This window comes from Macaca nemestrina, chromosome 20 (assembly GCF_043159975.1).
Source record: "Macaca nemestrina isolate mMacNem1 chromosome 20, mMacNem.hap1, whole genome shotgun sequence".
NCBI lineage: Eukaryota > Metazoa > Chordata > Mammalia > Primates > Cercopithecidae > Macaca > Macaca nemestrina.
The window spans coordinates 18,393,900-18,414,645 of NC_092144.1; the positions used below are offsets into that span (position 1 = coordinate 18,393,900).

Below are 20,746 nucleotides of genomic sequence, written 5' to 3' on the forward strand. Positions count from 1 at the left end.
TCTCTATAAAAAAAAATTTTTAAATTAGCCAGGCATGGTGGCATGCACAAATGGCCCCAGCTAGTTGGGAGGCTAAGGTGGGAGGACTGCTTGAGCCCAGGAGTTCAATGCTGCAGTGGGCTATGATTGTGCCATTGCACTCCAGCCTGGGCAACAGAGCAAGACCCTGTTTTTCTGTTTAAAAAAACAATTTTTTTTTGAGTTACTGCTCTGTGAAGCTTGTCACTGTAGCAGGGAGCAGTGGTGGTGCTGAGATTTTTGGCTTAAGTTACCTCAACAAGAACAATTGCTAGAAGAACCATTTAGGTGTTGCTGATTTTTTTTTTTTTTTTCCACTTGGGTCTAGGAAAAGAAAGATGAGGGCATCATGAGAGATTGAGACGAGTCAGATGTTAAATCTGTCTGTGAAGCTGTTTCGAGACTCTCTCCAGTTGTCCAATTTCTCACCACTGGTGCCAGATGGAGGGTGTCGTCATACTGAAGTCAGGCCTCTGCCCACGTGTCATACATTTTTTTTTGTCTGTCTCTTCTATTTTGGCAGTTAGACATTAAGAGGGGATTATTGAGATGATCAGAATCATTCACTTGTTTGGGTTTTGCAAGACAGGGCTTTTAAAAATGCATTTGCATTTTTTATTTAAAACATGAAATACTTTTTCATAAAGAGTATATTGGCTGGACGTGGTGGCTCACACCTGTAATCCCAGCACTTTGGGAGGCCGAGGCGGGTGGATCATGAGGTCAGGAGTTCAAGACCAGCATGACCAACATGGTGAAACCCTGTCTCTGCTAAAGAATACAAAAATTAGCCAGGCGTAGTGGCACATGCCTGTAATCCTAGCTACTCAGGAGGCTGAGGCAGGAGAATCGCTTCAACCCAGGAGGCGGAGGTTGCAGTGAGCCAAGATCATGCCATTGCACTCTAGCCTGGGCAACAGAGCGAGACTCTGTCTCAAAAAAAAAAAGTATATTATGTCGGGCCAGGCATGGTGGCTCACGCCTTTCATCCTAGCACTTTGGGAGGCCGAGGCACGCGGATCACTTGAGGTCAGGAGTTCGAGATCAGCCTGGCCAACATGGTGATACCCTGGTCTCTACTAAAAATAAAAAATTAGCCGGGCATGTTGGTGGGCGCCTGTATTCCTAGCTACTCTGGAGACTGAGGCAGGGAGAACTGCTTAAACCCGGGAGGCAGAGGTTGCAGTGAGCCAAGATTGTGCCACTGCACTCCAGCCTGGGCGACAGGGCAAGACTCCATCTCAAGAAAAAAATAAAAACAAAAATAGCCAGGTGTGGTGGTGCATGCCCGTAGTCCCAGATACTCAGGAGACTGAGGCAGGAGAATTGCTTGAACTCTGGAGGCGGAGGTTGCAGTGAGCTGAGATGGCACCACTGCACTCCAGCCTAGGTGACAGAGCGAGACTCAGTCTCACATAAATAAATACATAAATTAGCCGGCCTTGGTGGCATGCGCCTATAGTCCTAGCTACTTGGGAGGCTAAGGTGGGAGGATCACTTGAGCCCAGGGGATTGAGGCTGTAGTGAGTCATGACTGTGCCACTGCACTCCAGCCCGGGTGACAGTGAGGCTCTGTCTCTTTAAAAAAAAAAAAAAAGGTATATAACGTGTATGTGAAAAGAAAGAAGATTTAACCAATAATGAAATTAGCATTCAGCTCAGGAAGTAGAACGTCCCCTGGAGGCCCCACCCTGTTCACAGAGCTATTTTTAAAATATGCTTGTCAACATTTGTTTTCTTCACTGAGCACCTTTTGCTACAACCATCTTGGGCTGAATGCTTGGATTCCAGGGGCTCAACAAAGTTCTCTGCTGGCCAGATTTTCTGCTGAGCTCTCTGCCAGCCCAGCAGCCTGTGAAGTTCTGGCAGGCAAATGGCTGAGGACAAGCCACCAGCTGAGGGACAGGCCAACACTTGGAGGCTTGGCCTCAGATCCCTGCATATTCATTTCCTGTGGCTGCCATAATAAATTACCACAAACTGGGGGGCGTCAGACAACAGAAATATATCCTGTCATAGTTGTGGAGGCTTGAAGTCTCAAAATCAAGGTGTCAACAGGGCTGGTTCCTTCTGGAGGCTCTGAGGGAGACCTTCCCAGGCCTTTCTCCAGGCAAACCTTGGAGTTCTTGACTCGTGGCTACATCACTCCAGTCTCTGCCTTTGTATTCACGTGGCTTTCTCCCTGTTGTGTGTCTCTTTGTGTCCTCTTTTTTTTTTTTTTTTTTTAGAGATGGGGTCTTGCTATGTCGTTCACACTGGAATGCAGTGATATGATCATAGTTCACTGCAACCTCTAACTCTTTGGCTTAAGTGATTCTCCTGCCTCAGCCTGCTGAGTAGCTGGGACTATAGGCGCAGGCCACCACTCCTGGATCTCCTCTTCTTTTTTTTTGTTTTTTGAGACAGGATCTTTCTGTGTTGCCCAGGCTGGAGTGCAGTGGTGCGATCTCTGCTCACTGCAACTGCTGCCTCCTGGGTTCAAGCGATTCTCCTGCCTCAGCCTCCCAACTAGTTGGGGTTACAGGCATGCGCCACCATATCCAGCCAATTATTATTGTTATTATTATTATTATTATTTTTTTTTTTGAGACTGAGTCTTGCTCTGTCGCCCAGGCTGGAGTGCAGTGGCGTGTTCTCGGCTCACTGCAAGCTCCACCTCCCAGGTTCACGCCATTCTCCTGCCTCAGCCTCCCCAGTAGCTGGGACTACAGGCGCCCACCACCACACCCAGCTAATTTTTTGTATTATTTTTAGTAGAGACGGGGTTTCACCGTGTTAGTCAGGATGATCTCGATCTCCTGACCTTGTGATCCGCTCGCCTCGGCCTCTCAAAGTGCTGGGATTACAGGCATGAGCCACCGCGCCCAGCCTTTTTTTATTTTTTTAGACAGAGTTTCACTCTTGTTGCCCAGGCTGGAGTACAACAGTGCAATTTCAGCTCACTGCAACCTCCACCTCCCAGGTTCAAGCCATTCTCCTGCTTCAGCCTCCCAAGTAGCTAGGATTATAGGTGTGCACCACCACATACAGCTAGGTTTTGTATTTTCAGTAGAGACAGGGTTTTACCATGTTGGCCAGGCTGGTCTTGAACTCCTGACCTCAAGTGATCCGCCCAACTCGGCCTCCCAAAGTGCTGGGATTACAGACGTGAGCCACTCCCGGCCGATCCCCTCTTCTTTTTTTTTTTTTTTTTTTTTTTTTGAGACGGAGTCTCGCTCTGTCTCCCAGGCTGGAGTTGCAGTGGCCGGATCTCAGCTCACTGCAAGCTCCGCCTCCCGGGTTCACGCCATTCTCCTGCCTCAGCCTCCCGAGTAGCTGGGACTACAGGCGCCGCCACCTCGCCCGGCTAGTTTTTTGTATTTTTTTAGTAGAGACGGGGTTTCACCATGTTCACCAGGATGGTCTCGATCTCCTGACCTCGTGATCCACCCGTCTCGGCCTCCCAAAGTGCTGGGATTACAGGCTTGAGCCACCGCGCCCGGCCTCCTCTTCTTTTTTTTTTTTTTTTTTTTTTTTGAGACGGAGTCTCGCTCTGTCACCCAGGCTGGAGTGCAGTGGCCGGATCTCAGCTCACTGCAAGCTCCGCCTCCCGGGTTTACGCCATTCTCCGGCCTCAGCCTCCCGAGTAGCTGGGACTACAGGCGCCCGCCACCTCGCCCGGCTAGTTTTTTGTATTTCTTAATAGAGACGGGGTTTCACCGTGTTAGCCAGGATGGTCTCGATCTCCTGACCTCGTGATCCGCCCGTCTCGGCCTCCCAAAGTGCTGGGATTACAGGCTTGAGCCACCGCGCCCGGCCAATCCCCTCTTCTTATAAGGACACTAGTCCTTGAGTTTAGGGCCCATCCTAAATCTCAGGGTGAACTCATCTTAAGATCCTTAGCTGATTGCATCTGCAAAGACCCTATTTCCAAAGAAGGCCACGTTCTGAGGTTCCAGTTGGATATGAATTTGGGGGGATGTCATTCAACCCCTATACTTTCTGAGCCAGTATTTCCAACAGGACATTATTAAGGGAAATGCTTGTTCAGGTGCCTCTGTTACTTCAGGAAGAATAGGCCAGTGGGGTCAGACACGTTCCTCAGCCCCTCCAGATGGCTCATGTTGGCAGCTTCGCTTACTAACCTGTCTCCCTTGGAAGGTGGAGGCATCTAGATGGTCTAAGCCAGCAAGGACCTAGACTAGTGAATGCATAACGTCTTTTTTTTTTTAATACAGGGTCTCACTTTGTTGCTCAGGCTGGAGTGCAGTGGCAAGACCACAGCTCACTGCCACCTCGAATTCCTGGGCTCAAGTGATCCTCCTGCCTCAGCCTCCCAATTAGCTGGGACTATAGGCACGCACCACCATGCCCGGCTAACTTTTAATTTTTTTGTAGAGACAGGGTCTCTCCATCCTTCCCAGGCTGGTCTCAAGCCCCTGGGTTCAAGCCATCCTCCCGCCTCAGCCTCCCAAAGTGCTGGGATTAGAGGTGTGAGCCACCGCGCCCAGCTCCACGTGTGTACGTCTTAATTTTGCTTTCTGGGCTGTGAGCTCGGTCCTGTGATTATCTCCTGTTGATACCCAGTCTCAGAAGGATGGCACAGACACACATCAGACCACCACTCAGTGATTGGAGTACCATATTGGTCAGTCTTGAGGAGAGGCTGGGGTGCTACGGTCTGATCTTCAGGGGGCCAGGGAGATTTTCAGGAAGCTCTGGGAGATCTGAAGTTAGTGAGGAATTAACCATATGGCAGAGCCAAGGGCTAGCAGAAAGCAAAATTAGGGCTGGCGCGGTGGCTCACACCTGTAATCCCAGCACTTTGGGAGGCCAAGGTGGGTGGATCACCTGAGGTCAGGAGTTCGAGACCACCCTGGCCAACATGGTGAAACCTGTCTCTACTAAAAATATAAAAATTAGCCAGTTGTGGTGGCAGGCGCCTGTAATCCCAGCTACTCAGGAGGCTGAGGCAGGAGAATCACTTGAACCTGGGAGGCGGAGGTTGCAGTGAGCCGAGATTGCACCACTGCACTCCAGTGTAGGCGACAAAGCGAGAATCTGTCTCAAAAAAAAAAAAAAAAAAAAAAAACTAAAAATACAAAAATAAAGGAATGTTCTTTGACGAGCAGCCGGACAAGTCATCTAAGTTTTGTTTCACATTGTAGGAAGATTAACCTGTGGGGGGATGTTCAGCCTGGCATGGGGCGACCCAGGATGAATAAGGGTCTTCAGGTGGTGAGATGGGGCAAATAGGATCTTGCTGTGTTGCCCAGGCTGATCTCCAATTCCTGGGCTCAGACTGTCCTCCCACCCCAGCCTCCCAAAATGCTGGCTGGGATTACAGGTGTGAGCCACCGTGCCTGGCGAATATGTACTTCAATCACCGATCATGGGGAAGCCAAGTGTCAGTGTCTTGAAAGCATGCTCAGTAGGCCAGGGCCGTGTTAAATGGGATTTGCCCCAGCCCCGTCTGATTCCTTATTAGGGAGAACGATACTTACCAACACTTGTCACCCACTTGAGTGGCACTATCCTGTGAAGATGGTGACAGATGAGGAAATCAAGGAATGGGGAGGTTTATTTTTTACTTTGGATTTGTTGTTTGTTTGTTTTTTCAGAGTCTCACTGTGTTGCCCAGGCTGGAGTGCAGTGGCCTGATCTTGGCTCACTGCAGCCTCCGTCTCCCAGGCTCAAGTGATTCACATGCCTCACCTCCTAAGTAGCTGAGATTACAGGCACCTGCCACCACGCCCAGCTAATTTTTGTATTTAGCCAGGCGTGGAGACAGGGTTTCGCCATGTTGGCCAGGCTGGTCTCAAACTCCTGGCCTCAAGTGATCTGCTGCCTCGGCCTCCCAAAATGCTGGGATTACAGGCATGAGCCACCTCACTCAGCTGAAAATTTTTTTTTTTTTTTTTTTTTTTGAGACGGAGTCTTGCTCTGTCACCCAGGCTGGAGTGCAGTGGCCGGATCTCAGCTCACTGCAAGCTCCGCCTCCCGGGTTCCCGCCATTCTCCTGCCTCAGCCTCCCGAGTAGCTGGGACTACAGGCGCCCGCCACCTCGCCCGGCTATTTTTTTGTATTTTTTAGTAGAGACGGGGTTTCACCGTGTTAGCCGGGATCGTCTCTCGATCTCCTGACCTCGTGATCCGCCCATCTCGGCCTCCCAAAGTGCTGGGATTACAGGCTTGAGCCACCGCGCCCGGCCGAAAATTTATTTTAGAGACAGGATCTTGTTCTGTTGCCCAGGCTGGAGTGCAGTGGTGTGATCACAGTGTATGCAGCCTCAACCTCTTGGGTTCAAGTGATCCTTCCACCTCAACCTCCCGAGTAGCTGAGACTATAAGTGTGCGCCACTATACCTGGCTAATTTGTTTATTTTATAGAGACGGGGCCTCACTGTGTCACCCAGACTGGAGTGCAGTGGTGGGATCATAGCTCACTGTAGCCTTGAACTCCCAGCCTCAAGTGGTCCTCCTGCCTCGGCCTCCTAAAGTGCTGAGATTATAGGTGTGACCCACTGTATGTGGCCTATGTGGAAGTTTAGTGACACATCCAGTGTGTCACATGCTAGACCCCATCTTCCCACAATACAGTGTGGGGTGGCAGGGAGCTTGTGCACGCTGCTGTGTGGCCATGTGGAAGAGAATGGTTGAAGGGGTGTATTCTTGCTGCTGTGGGAGGGATGGCTGAAGAGCAGGAGGATGGTACAGCAACAGGTAAAAGCACCTGTCTGCAGGTGTTATGTTTCTGCTTCCTTGCTGGGCATGGACACTGAGTGTGATGCGGACCCTTGCCTTCCAGGGATCCCCGCCTTCCAGGGACCCCCAGCCTGGTTGCGGGGAAGCAAGTGGAGAGTGGCCCCTCAAGTGCAGTAGAGAACCACAGACTGCTCAGTGCAGGGCACAGCAGTTACTCTGGGGGCAGCGAGGCCACGACATTTAGGAGCTTTGAAGGATGCAGAGAAATTTGCCGGGATCGGAGACTGCGGCCAAAGTAAAACTTGGCATATCCAAGGAATTAATTCACTTGTCCAGCAAATAGTTATTGAAGGCCAACCAAGTGTGGATTGCTGTGTCAGGTTCTGTGTGGTAAGAACATAGGATTTTTTTTTTTTTTTTGAGATGAGGTATTTCACTATCACCCAGGCTGGAGTGCAGTGGCATGATCTCGGCTCACTGCAACCTCTGTCTCCTAGGTTCAAGCAATTCTTCTGCCCTCGCCTCCAGAATAGCTGGAATTACAGGTGTGCATCACCATGCTGGCTAATTTTTGTATTTTTAGTAGAGATGGGGTTTCACCATGTTGGCCAGGATAGTCTTGAACTCCCGACCTTAAATGATCCACCTGCCTTAGCCTCCCAAACTGCTGGGATTATCGGCGTCAGCCACTGCGCCCAGCTAATTTTTGTATTTTTGTAGAGACAGGGTTTTACCCTGTTGCCCAGGCTGGTCTTGAACTCGTGGCCTCAAGTGATCCGCCCACCTTGGCCTCCCAAAGTGCTGGGATTACAGGCATGGGCCACCAGGCCCGACCAAACATAGGGCTTTTGAGGTGAGGTCAGTTACTGAAGTAGACTCTCTTGGTGGAGGGATGTGAGTACCATTCAGTACCTTGGATTGTTTTAGATCACATCTAACGGCCTTTGGTGACAGGTGTGGGTAGCACTGTCTGCAAGGACAGAGGACAGCAATTGATCATAGAATTTCCTGGATCTTTCAGGGTGTTTAACCCACAGAGACCGCAAAAGGGTCGCTGTTACCAAAGATTGTCTGAAAGGCACACAGGAGTGAATGCAGCAGGAAGAAACTCCCCATTTGTGAGGCAGTCTGTGGGGTCAGAGTTAACAGGGAGCAGCCATTATGTAAGATGTGCCCGGATCCCTTAGGCAGAGTTAATGCCTATTAACTAGAAAAGAAAACAGCCTTTATCAAAGACTGGCAGATAGGATGTTAATTGGCTTCCGTTTACTGAGAGATTACAGGATTCATTTCACGGCTGCTTATAATAAACTCCATCCACAGAGAAACTGTCCCCACCCCCCAACATTTGTACAAACATTTCCTGAGTCCCAAGGGGTGGAGCTGGCAGTTGTATGGTGGTCCCCACAAGGTAACAGCATAAATGGTGGGCCTGTCTTATGGCTGGTCGGGAAGCTATGAGACAGGCTTAAGGGAATCAGGCACACGTGCATATGAGTGTGTGTGTAAGAGTGCATGTGAGAGTCTGAGTATGCGCGTGTGTGTGTGTGAGTGTATGTGTGAGCGAGTGTGTGTATGTGTGAATATGTGAGTGCATATGAGAGTGTGAGTATGCATGTATGTGTGTGTGGGTGTATGTGTGAGCAAGTGTGAGTGTATGTGTGAGTGTGTGTGTATTAGGATAACCCATGCACATGGAGCTTATAGGATGCTTTAACGGTGCTGTGGCTCACACCTGTAATCCCAGCACTTTGGGAGGCAGAGGCAGGTCAATTGCTTGAGGCCAGGAGTTTGAGACCAGCCTGGGCAGTATAGCAAGACCCTGTCTCTACTAAAAATAATTTTAAAATTAGCCGGGCATGATAGTGTACACTCATAGTCCTAACTACTCAGAGGCTAAGGTGGGAAGATCACTTGAGCCCAAAAGATGGAGGCTGCAGTGAGCTATGATCTTACCACTGCATGTCAACCTGGGTGACAGAGTGAAACCCTGTCTCTAAAAAACAAGTAGCTTGTCCTCCCCTCTCCCAAGCAACTGCCAGCTTGCTTGGAACCAGTGTTCCCATTGCTCTGGAGGTTCTGTGCCGGAGCTGGTGTGTGATCGTGAGTTATCGAAGATCCCATGCTCCAGGTTTACGTTTCCTGAATAATGCTGTTTAATAAGTCATTTCCCACATCATCCCCCCATGCCCCGCTGAGCTTTGTTTTCTGTTTGATGAACAGAAAGACTTCATGAACAGAAACAGCATGGGAAAAGATACACATATGTTATTTGGGGCTGGCCCCCCTGTGCCTGGCCGCTGGTTGTCACCCTTGTGGGGACACCTGAATCCCAGTTCAGAAAGCTCTGGCGTTCTAGGTACTCACGAAAGGTACCTAGAGTCAATGTGGCAAGGCTGGGTCTCCTAGAGCCACAGAACACTGTCATCTGTGGTTGTAAATACTGTGTGGTGCTGGGGGAGTATGAGGTACCTACCCCAGCACAGCATACGAGTCAGGACTCTGGTAGGTGCAAGTGACAGAAACCCATCTTATGCTGACTAAACCGGAAAGGGTGCTTCCTGGGCTCCATGACAGCAAAGTCTGTGTGCTTTTGGTACCACTGGCTTCCAGATCACCCTAGCCTGCAGGTATCCTCCTCCGCCTCCTGGCCTTGCTCTGCCCCCAACTCTGTGTCAACTCTGCCCAACCTCACACCCTACTGGCTTCCCCTCCCCTGAAGAAAGAGGACTTCTCCGGCCTGATGGTTCCCTTAAAAGTCCCAGGTCTTGGCCGGGCGCGGTGGCTCAAGCCTGTAATCCCAGCACTTTGGGAGGCCGAGACGGGCGGATCACGAGGTCAGGAGATCGAGACCATCCTGGCTGACACAGTGAAACCCCATCTCTACTAAAAAATACAAAAAAACTAGCCGGGCAAGGTGGCGGGCGCCTGTAGTCCCAGCTACTCGGGAGGCTGAGGCAGGAGAATGGCGTGAACCCGGGAGGCGGAGCTTGCAGTGAGCCAAGATCACGCCACTGCACTCCAGCCTGGGCGGCAGAGCGAGACTCTGTCTCAAAAAAAAAAAAGAAAAAAGGCCGGGCGTGGTGGCTCACGCCTGTAATCCCAGCACTTTGGGAGGCCGAGGTGGGCGGATCACAAGGTCAGGAGATCGAGACCATGGTGAAACCCCGTCTCTACTAAAAATAGAAAAAATTAGCCGGGCGCAGGGGCGGGCGCCTGTAGTCCCAGCTACTCGGGAGGCTGAGGCAGGAGAATGGCGTGAACCCGTGAGTCGGAGCTTGCAGTGAGCCGAGATTGCGCCACTGCACTCCAGCCTGGGTGACAGAGCGAGACTCCGTCTCAAAAAAAAAAAAAAAAAAAAAAAAAAAAAAAAGTCCCAGGTCTCGGTCTTTGGGGGCAGCACCCTGAACCTAGGGGAGTATGAAGTCTCATTACCTGACTATGGTCACCTGGGTCATCCTGGTGTCAAGCGGAGGATCAGCCCCAATTCCTCCATAGTGACAGGGAGCAGAGCGAGTGGTTTCCCAGAATGCTGTCCTCACACTGTGAGTGTGGACCAACTATAGAGGCTTTCGTCACTGCTAAGATCATCAACAGGTATTCTCGGCCAGGCGCCATGGCTCACACCTGCAATCCCAGCACTTTGGGAGGCCGAAGCAGGTGGATACCTTGAGGTCAGGAGTTTAAGACCAGCCTGCCCAACATGGCGAAATGCTGTCTCTACTAAAAAAAAATACAAAAATTGGCCAGATGTGGTGGTGTGTGCCTGTAATCCCAGCTACCCGGGAGGCTAAGGCACGAGAATCACTTGAACCCAGGAGGCAGAGGTTGCCGTGAGCCGAGATCATGCCACTGCACTCCAGCCTGGGCGACACAGCGAGACTCCGCCTCAAAAAACAAAACAAAACAGGTGTTCTCCACAGGTGAGAGGAAAGTGGGAAAGAGCAAGCTGAACACGTCCACCCACAAAGCCCATCCATTCCAATCCCCTGGGAATTACAAATTGCTTGCCTGCCCCACTCCTAGACTTGGCAGAAGGGGGTGTGGCAGAGGTGTTTTGTTTGCACTGTTTAAACATTTTAAATTGAGGCATAGCTTATACAGAGTAAAGCACATAAATCCTAAGTGTATATATAGCTCAGTGAATTTTTACATATATATTCATCCTTGGAACCCGATCAAGACAGTTTTCAAGCCCGCAGCTGGCTCCTTCCTGCCCCCTCCCTGATATACCCCCGAGAGGTAACCAGTATTCTAATCTTTATCACCATAGATGTGTTTCATACTTACATTTCTTAAAAATTGTGGTAGTCTGGGCACAATGGCTCATGTCTGTAATTCCAGCACTTTGGGAGGCAGAGGCTGGAGGATGGCTTGAGCTCAGGAGTTCAAGACCAGCCTGGGCAACATAGTAAGACCCCGTCTCTATAAAAAATTTAAAATTTAGGCCGAGCGCGGTGGCTCAAGCCTGTAATCCCAGCACTTTGGGAGGCCGAGACGGGCGGATCATGAGGTCAGGAGATCGAGACCATCCTGGCTAACCCGGTGAAACCCCGTCTCTACTAAAAAATACAAAAAACTAGCTGGGCGTGGTGGCGGGCGCCTGTAGTCCCAGCTACTCGGGAGGCTGAGGCAGGAGAATGGCGTGAACCCGGGAGGCGGAGCTTGCAGTGAGCCGAGATCGCGCCACTGCACTCCAGCCCGGGCGACAGAGCGAGACTCAGTCTCAAAAAAAAAAAATTTAAAATTTAGCTGGGCATGGTGGCCCACACCTGTAGCCCCAGCTACTCAGGAGGCTGAGGTAGGGGGATCATTTGAGCCAGAGAGTTGGAGGCTGCAGTGAGCCACGATCGTGCCACTGCACTCCAGCCTGAGTGGCAGAGCATGACCCTATCTCAAAAATAAATAAATAAATATGTGGTAAAATACACAGTACTTAAAAATGACATTTTTAATTGTTCAGTTCAGTGGCATTAAGTACATTCGCACTGTTGTGCAACCATCATCACCATCCGTCTCCACAACTCTTCCATCTTACAAAACTGAAACTGTCCCTATTAAACAGTAACTCTCTGTTCCCCCGCTCCCAGCCCCTGGCACCTGCCATTCTGCTTTCTGTCTCTATGAATGTGATGACTCTAGGTACCTCGTATAAGTGGATTCGTACAGTATTTGTCCTTTTGTGACTGGCTTATTTCACTCAGCATGACATCCCCAGGGTCCATCCGTGTGGTGGCAGGTATCAACATTTGGATGTGTACAAAACATTTTGTTTACTGAGCTTAACTGTTACACAGACAGAATCATTCAGTATGCAGCTGGGCACAATGGCTCAACCTGTAATCCCAGCACTTTGGGAGGCCGAGGTGGGCAGATCACCTGAGGCCAGGAGTTCGAGACCAGCCTGGCCAACATGGTGAAACCCCATCTTTACTAAATACAAAAAATTAGCTGGGTGTGGTGGTGCACGCCTGTAATCCCAGCTACTCGGGAGGCTGAGACATGAGAATCGCCTGAACCCGGGAGGTGGAGGTTGCAGTGAGCTAAGATCGCACCATTGCACTCCAGCCTGGGCAACAGAGTGAGACTCCGACTCAAAAAAAAGAATCATTCAGTATGCAACCTTTTGTGCCTGGCTTCTGCCTCTTCACTGGTGTGTGTGTGAGATCCATCTGCGTTGTCATGTGTAGCAGCAGTTTGGTGTGTTACATAGTGTCTCATCATGGGATATACCACATCCGTGTTCCCATTCTCCTGTGGGCGGTCTTTGGGGTTGTGTCCATAAAGTGTGCTCATCATTGCCATGATATGCTGCTGGGCAGGTCATCAGAGCTCCCAGGGCTGTATATGGGGAGACTGGAGGGAGAGGCCTCTATGGCTGGTGTGGCTTGTAGGAATCTTGGCTGCACTGGGCAGAAGCAGGGGTCTGAAGGCAGGAGACCCAGCCGGCATTGGGCAGTGGTGGTACTTTTTGTCTTCCTACAAGCACAGCCTGCAAAGGCCCACTTGCATTCAGCATGAACGTGGACGTGCCTGACACAGCCTCAGCCTGTTTGTTTCCCTGGTCAGCCTGAGCTCACTCCAGCCTTGGGTTCTTCCTTCTTGCTGTTCTCCCTCCCTGGTGTACTCCTTCCCTTCCAGATCCCGGGACAGACTCCTTTCCCCCACCCCATGTCCCTCCTCCCACACAGACTGTGCACATGGTCATCCCTGTGTGGGTCATTTGCAGTACCGACTGAGCCCGTGAAGGTGTGCCTCCGCAGAGCATGTACGCAGCAAGCATGCAATGCACGTACACAAAGGGAGTGACATACGAATGTCCAGCAGCTAATCTGATTCCAAGTAACCCAGTAGGAAGGGAAAGATCCGTAAGAAAAGGGAGACCCAAGGTCATGAACATTGCCTGAGTCAGCCCAGGGTGTACCCAGGCTCCTACCACCATCTTATCCTGCCAGAGCAGAGAAGGGCCTCCCAGGGTCGGTGGGAACCTGGGCAGGTTTTTGTATGTGTGTCAAAATGCACATAACTTAAAAGTTACCATTGTGACCTTTTTTTTTTTTTTTTTTTTTTTGAGACGGAGTCTCGCTGTGTCTCCCAGGCTGGAGTGCAGTGGCGTGATCTTGGCTCACTGCAAGCTCCGCCTCCCGGGTTCATGCCATTCTCCTGCCTCAGCCTCCCAAGTAGCCGAGACTACAGGCGCCCGCCACCACGCCCGGCTAGTTTTTTGTATTTTTAGTAGAGACGGGGTTTCACCATGTTAGCCAGGATAGTCTCGATCTCCTGACCTCGTGATCCACCCGCCTCGGCCTCCCAAAGTGCTGTACAGGCTTGAGCCACCGCGCCCGGCCTTTTTTTTTTTTTTTTGATGAAGTCTTGCTCTTGTCCCCCAGGCTGGAGTGCAATAGTGCAATCTCGGCTCATTGTGAGCCTTTTAAAGTGAACAGTTCAGGGGTATATAGTACAATCACAGCGCTGTGCAACCACTGCCTTCATCTGATTTCAGAACTTTTTTTTTATTATTTATTTTTTTTAGACAGAGTCTTGCTGTGTTGCCCAGGCTGGAGTGCAATGGCACGATCTTGGCTCACTGCAACCTCTACCTCCCAGGTTCAAGCGATTCTCCTGCCTCAGCCTCCTGAGTAGCTGGGATTACAGGCACGCGCCATCACACCCAGCTAATTTTTGTATTTTTAGTAGACAGGGTCTCACCATGTTAGCCAGGGTGGTCTTGAACTCATGACTTCAAGTGATCTGCCTGCCTCAGCCTCCCAAATTGCTGGGATTATAGTGTGAGCCACCACACCTGGCCAATTTCAGAACATTTTAATCATCCCCAAAAGGAAATCCCATCCCCATCAGCAGTCACTCCCCATTCCACAGCTCCCATCTCCTAGCAACCACCCATCTGGTTTCTGTCTCCATGGATTTGCCTGTTCTGGGCATTTCGTATCAATGGAACCTCACACTATGTGGCCTTTTGTGTCTGGCTTCTCTACTCAGTATTGTGTTTTTGAGGTTCATCTATGTTGTAGCATGGATCAGTGCTTCATTCCTTTTTATGGCTGACTAGTACTCCGTTGTGTGAACATTTAGTTTGTCCATTCATCTGTTGACGAGCAGTTGGGTCGCTTCCACTTTTTGGCTGTTGTGAATCTTACTGCTAGGAGCATTCATGTACAAGTTTCATTGTTGTTGATATTGTTTCTATTGTGTTGGGGTCTCACTATGTTGCCCAGGCTGGTCTTGAACTCCTAGCCTCAAGCATCCTCCTGCTTTAGCCTCCCAAAGTGCTGGGATTATGGGTGTGAGCCACCATGACCAGCCCCATGCACAAGTTTTGTGTGGACCCTTTGGTTCTGTGCCTGGGAGTTGAATTGCTGGGCCACAGTGCTATCTCCCTATGTAACTTGTGAAGGAACCTCCAGGCTGATTTCCACAATGGCTGCCCCATCTAACATTCCCAGCATACAAGGACACCAGTTTCTCCACTTGCTCACCTGGCAGGTTTTAGCCAGATGCTTGCCAGGATGGGAGTCAGGAGGAGAAGGCGTGTTCCGCATGTGTAGGCTTGCCGGCCAGCGCTGGGGTGGGATGGTGAGACCAGCTCTCAGATGAGGAGGCCGAGGTCCTGGGAGCTGGTACACCTGCCTGAGGTTGCTCATCTGGTGAAGAGCAGAGTGAACTTGAACCTGTGACCCTGCCTTCAAGTTCACAAAGGGAAATGCTTCCTCAGCAGGTGACTGAGGGCGAAGGGTCACTGCTTGTGCCCCAGCAGTGACATTTTAGGGATAAGGACAGCGCCACTCCCCACCCATTGGATCTATGAGTAAGGAGACAGAAAAGAAAGGAAGCAAGGGGAGGGGCCCTCACCCAGAAGGACAGCATCCTGTTCCTTCATTTGGACCAGGGTCAGGGACTCAGGGTTCTGCTGATGAAAGAGGTCCCTCCCAAACCAGGCGCAGTGGCTCACAGCAGTAATCCCAACACTTTGGGAGGCTGAGGTGGGAGGATCACTTGAGGCCAGGAGTTCGAGACTAGCCTGGGCAACATAGCAAGACCTCATCTCTACGAAAAAACTAAGAAATTAAGGCTGGGCGTGGTGGTGCATGCCTGTAATCCCAGCACTTTGGGAGGTCAAGGTGAGCAGATCGCATGAGCTTAGTTTGAGACCACCCTGGGGTACATGGTGAAACCCCGTCTCTATGAAAAATACAAAAATTAGCTGGGCTTGGTGGTAGACATCAGTGGTCCCAGCTACTCGGGAAGCTAAGGCAGGAGGGTCTCTTGAGCCCAGGAGATCAAAGCTGCAGTGACCTGAGATTGCGCTACTGCACTCCAGCCTGGGCAACAGAGAGAGGCCCTATTTAAAAAAAAAAAAAGCGGCTGGGCGCGGTGGCTCAAGCCTGTAATCCCAGCACTTTGGGAGGCCGAGTCGGGCGGATCACGAGGTCAGGAGATCGAGAACATCCTGGCTAACACGGTGAAACCCCGTCTCTACTAAAAATACAAAAAACTAGCCGGGCGAGGTGGCGGGCGCCTGTAGTCCCAGCTACTCGGGAGGCTGAGGCAGGAGAATGGCGTAAACCCGGGGGGTGGAGCTTGCAGTGAGCTGAGATCCGGCCACTGCACTCCAGCCTGGGCGACAGAGCGAGACTCCGTCTCAAAAAAAAAAAAAAAAAAAAAGGCCGGGCGCGGTGGCTCAAGCCTGTAATCCCAGCACTTTGGGAGGCCGAGACGGGCGGATCACGAGGTCAGGAGATCGAGACCATCCTGGCTAACACAGTGAAACCCCGTCTCTACTAAAAATACAAAAACTTAGCCGGGCGAGGTGGCAGGCGCCTGTAGTCCCAGCTACTCGGGAGGCTGAGGCAGGAGAATGGCGTAAACCCGGGAGGCGGAGCTTGCAGTGAGCTGAGATCCGGCCACTGCACTCCAGCCTGGGTGACAGAGCGAGACTCCATCTCAAAAAAAAAAAAAAATTTAAAAATAAAAAAAAAAAAAAAAGGAGGGAGGGAGGGAGGGAAATTGACCAGGCATGGTGGTGCACATGTGTAGTCCCAGCTACTCAGGAAGTTGAGGCAGGAGTTTGAGGAATCCCTTGAGTCCAGGAGTTTGAAGTTACAATGAGCTGATTATGCCATTGCACTCCTACCGGGGTGACAGAGCGAGACCCTGAAAAGAAAAGAGAGAGAGAGAGAGAGAAGAAAGATAAGAAAGGAGGGAGGGAGGGAGGAAGGGAGGAACGGAGGAAGGGAGAAATGCTGTCCCCGCAGACTTGTCATTGGGGCACATTTCTGCCAAGTGGCCCCGGGGGTGACTTTCCAGCACTGGACCTATAAGGAACCACAGGGACAACCAGTATGACCAGTCTGGCAGGGGGTGATGACAAGAGGAAGTGACACCCCAACAACAGAACCTGGAAACAAGCTGTTTCCAGTGCCAGTTGGCCGGTCTGTTTTTAAATAAACGGAAGCATATTTCATGTTTTTTCCTTATAGTGTCCCTGGCAGTGTCATGGGACACTCAGGTGGTACCAGTAATTCTGACAACCTCTTCTCGCTTGGGAAGCCAAGGTGGGGGCTGATGGGTGTAAACCACCTGTCCCTTATAGTGACAAAGAGGAGAATGCCACTGAGGGTGGGGGTCATGGGAACCAGGGCTTCCTCCCACAACCCATCCAAGCCTCCCTGTCCCAGGAAATGACCTCACCACCTCCAGGTCTCAGGCAGAACCTGGATAGGCTCCTGAGGCGTCTGCCACCTCCCTCCACCAAAGCCTACCATCCAGGCCCCATGCTGTCACCTGAGTGGTCCCGTGGTATCCTCTGGCTTCCCTGTCTCACTGTCCTTTTCGCTCCTTTAGCTGAGTGACCTCTGTCCTGGAGACCCACTCCCTCCTTCACTAGCCCCATGGCATTTTGTGGCTGGAATGTGGCTCTGCCATGCCTTGGACACTGCCCCTCAGGGAGGTCGACCTGATCACCTGGTCGCTGGTTGCAAGTCTGGGTACACATTGCCATGGGAGTGATCAGCCTCCTGGGACCACTCCCACCAGGGCTGGCAGCTCTAGTGACTGCTTATTTGACGTCAGCCTGACGTCCACCTCCTGTCACTCCCCTGGCCACTAGGCCAGTTGGTCCTCTTCCCTTGTGACAGCCTGTGTCCACTTCCTGTTGCTGCTGTAACCACCACAGACGTGGAGGCGTAAAGCAACACGTTTGTCATCTTTAGGTTCTGGACATCAGGAGTCTAAACTGGGAGTGCAGGGCTGGTTTTCTTCTGGAGGCTCAAGAAGAGAATCTGTGTCTTTGCCTTTCCCAGCTTCTATCCCCTGGGGCCTCTCCCTCCAACTCTAAAGCCAGCAGTGGAGCACACTCACATCTCCAACTCTCCTGCCTCTATCTTTGTTCTTTCTGGTCCTTTTCCTTTTCCTTTCCTTTCCTGACAGAGTCTTGCTCCATCACCCAGGCTGGAGTGCAGTGGTGCAACCTCCACCTCCCGGGTTCAGGCAATTCTCATGCCTCAGCCACCCAAGTAGCTGGGGCTACAGGAATGTGCCACCACACCCAGCTAATTTTTGTATTTTTTGAAAGAGACAGGGTTTTGCCATGCCGACCAGGCTGGTCTCGATGCCTGACCTCAACTGATCCACCTTCGTTGGCCTCCCAAAATGCTGGAATTATAGGCATGAGCCACTGATCTTGGCCTTTTCTTTTTTTTTTTTTTGAGACAAAGTCTTGCTGCATCGCCCAGGCTGGGGTTCGGTGGTGTGATCACACCTCACTGCAGCCTCCAACTCCTGGGCTCAAGCCATCCTCCCATCTTGGCCTCCTACAGGTATGTGCCACCACGCCCAGCTAATATTTGTTGTTGTTGTTGTTGAGATGGAGTCTCCCTCTGTCACCCAGGCTAGAGGGTAGTGGGGCGATCTCGGCTCACTTGATGCCACCACACCAAGCTAATTTTTTTTTGTATTTTTAGTAGAGGTGAGGTTTCACCAATTGGCCAGGCTGGTCATGAACTCTTGACCTCAGGTGATCCACCTGCCTCAGCCTCCCAAAGTGCTGGTATTATAGGCGTGAGCCACTGCACTTGGCCACACCCAGCTAATTTTTAAATTTCTTGTACAAATGGGGTCTCACTGTGTTACCCAGGCTGGTCTCATCTGGCCCTCAAGCGATCTTCCCACCTCCCAAAGTGCTGAGATTACAAGGTGTGAGCCACTGCACCTGGCCTCTCCTGCATCCCACTCATCGGGACCCTGGTGATTACACTGGGGCCATCCAGATAATCCAGGACAGTCTCCCCCATCTCAAGACCCTTAACTTCATCACATCTAAAAAGTCCCTTTTGTCATGTAAGATCACATATTCTTGGTGTCTAGGGTTTAGGATACAGACATCTTTGAGTGCCATCACTGAGCCCAATGCAGCCCATATGGTGGTCCTTAAGGTTCCCCTTTCCAGGGAAGTCATCCCAAATGTCAGGACAAGAGGGTTTCAGGACCTCCAGCCTCGGCTTTCTGGCCTCCTGCCCCCGCCCTGCCCAGCAGCATCATTCAACCTTTTCTGGGGCTCCTCTTACCTCAAGGGCAAAGGTGTGAATTGGCAAACCCTTGGCACTCACTGCACAGGCACCAAGCCAGGCCAGCACAGTGAACGAGTGTTGTGGAGGGAAGTCACAGGAGCAGTGAGGATGCAGAGCAGAGGTACAACCTGAGCAAGGGGCAGAGAGCCCCAGAAAAAGTGAAAGGGTACCTCACTCCTGCATACTCCACTGCCCCAGCATGCACCTCCCAGTCCCTGCACACACCATCCTGGACCCAACTGCCTCTAAATGCATCTCCAGGCCCTGCACACACCTGCCTGCACCCCACCACCCCAGCATGCCCCTGCAGGCACCTCCAGGGCCCTGCACACACCTGCCCGCACCCTACCACCCCAGCATGCCCCTGCAGGCACCTCCAGGGCCCTGCACACACCTGCCTACACCCCACCACCGCAGCATGCCCGGACTCTGCACATACCTGCCCGCACCCCACCACCACAGCATGCCCCTGCGGGCACCTCTAGGGTGCTGCACACACAATCTCCCACCCCGCATCCACCACAGGCCCCGCCTCCCCTCTACATCTGCATAGTCAGGATTGGGGCCCATAGGTAGAGGTCAGTGTCTCCAGCCACCTGAGTTCGGCGCAACCTCTTCATCCAGTGAAATCTCCACCCACCCTCCCTCCCCAAACCCGCTTCTTTGCCTACGGCGGTGGATGTATAGCATCACATCCCCAGAGGGTAATGGAGCATTTGGGTTTAATGGACAGTGCAAAGTGAATATCCACAAGGCCACACAGACAGGAATCAATGACTGCAGAAATAAATGGGGGAGGAGAGAGAGCCGTCCCTGTGGAATAATTCCAAGTCTATCCATCGGTGCTTCTCCTTCCTGGAGGTGGAGCTTAACCCGTCCCCATCCCATCAGACTGGGCTGCTTCCAAAGAGTAGAGTAAGGAATGGGGAATACCCACTTAACAGAGGCCCTAGCTGAACCCACCTTACCCAAGAGGTCCAGGTGTGGGTCACCTGGGGTAAGTTGCCCTCCTCGCCCCCAGAACTGGCTGTTCCTTTAGGTTAAGCAAAGTCTTGAGTAAGGGCACATGGCAGGGCAAGGTGGTTCACACACATCCCAACTACTGGGGAGGTGAGGTAAGGCAGGAGGATTACTTGAGCCCAGGTGTTCCAGACCAGCCTGGGCAACATAGCAAGACCCCATCTCAAAAAAAAAAAAAAAAGGAGGGGGTACATGGTCCTCTAGAGGGCTTGATGAAATGATGTTGAGACTCACCTTGGTGGCTGTGGGCTGCCTAGGGGCCAGACTCCATGGAGAAGGACCCAGCTGTGGCTTTCGGGTCCTGCACTGGGGCCTGAGTCCCTCTGTCCTTGAAGTTGGCCAAACTTCCCTGAGTTTCATCTGCAGAGAAGGGAAACAGCACCTCACCATGAGGGGTAAAGAGGAACCACGGTGCCCCCAGTCATTAGCGGCAGTGATTGTCACCATTGTCTTCAGCCCAGCTAGGCACCACTAGCTAGGCTGTGGCCTCAGGTAAGCACCCAGACTGCCTCAGCTTCCCCAGCTGTGAAGCTGAACTGAGACTCCTCAGTTAAGGCTGGGAGGATTCCAAAGCACAGGGGCAAAGGGATCTCAGAACAACAGCCACTTTTTTTCTTTTTTTGAGGAGTCTTGTTCTGTTGCCTAGGCTGGAGTGCAGTGCCGCGATCTCAGCTCACTGCAACCTCCGCTTCCCGGGTTCAAGCTCTTCTGCCTCAGCCTCCCAAGTAGCTGGGATTACAGGTGCCCACCACATGCCCACCTAATTTTTGTATTTTTAGTAGAAACGGGCTTTTGCCATTTTGCCCAAGCTGGTCTCGAACTTCAGGTGAGGCCTGCCTCGGCCTCCCAAAGTGTTAGGATTACAGGTATGAGCCACTACACCCGGCCAGTAGCCACTATTGTGTTGTGTGGGTGCCTGTGTCTTCACCCCATTCTCAC

General features: G+C 51.5%; 1 protein-coding gene across 2 annotated transcripts in view; it reads left to right on the forward strand.

The window, feature by feature from the left end:
- Positions 1-20,746, forward strand: part of LOC105483946 (solute carrier family 25 member 42) — a 50,143-nt gene that overhangs the window by 3,132 nt on the left and 26,265 nt on the right. Inside the window, exon 1 of one of the 2 annotated variants that reach the window (XM_011745771.3) lies at positions 16,472-18,037. The exons of the other annotated variant lie outside the window; for it this stretch is intronic. The gene's annotated coding sequence lies outside the window, so the exon portion shown is untranslated. Of the gene's footprint in view, positions 1-16,471; positions 18,038-20,746 lie in introns of those variants that run through there. 2 annotated transcript variants of the gene reach the window in all.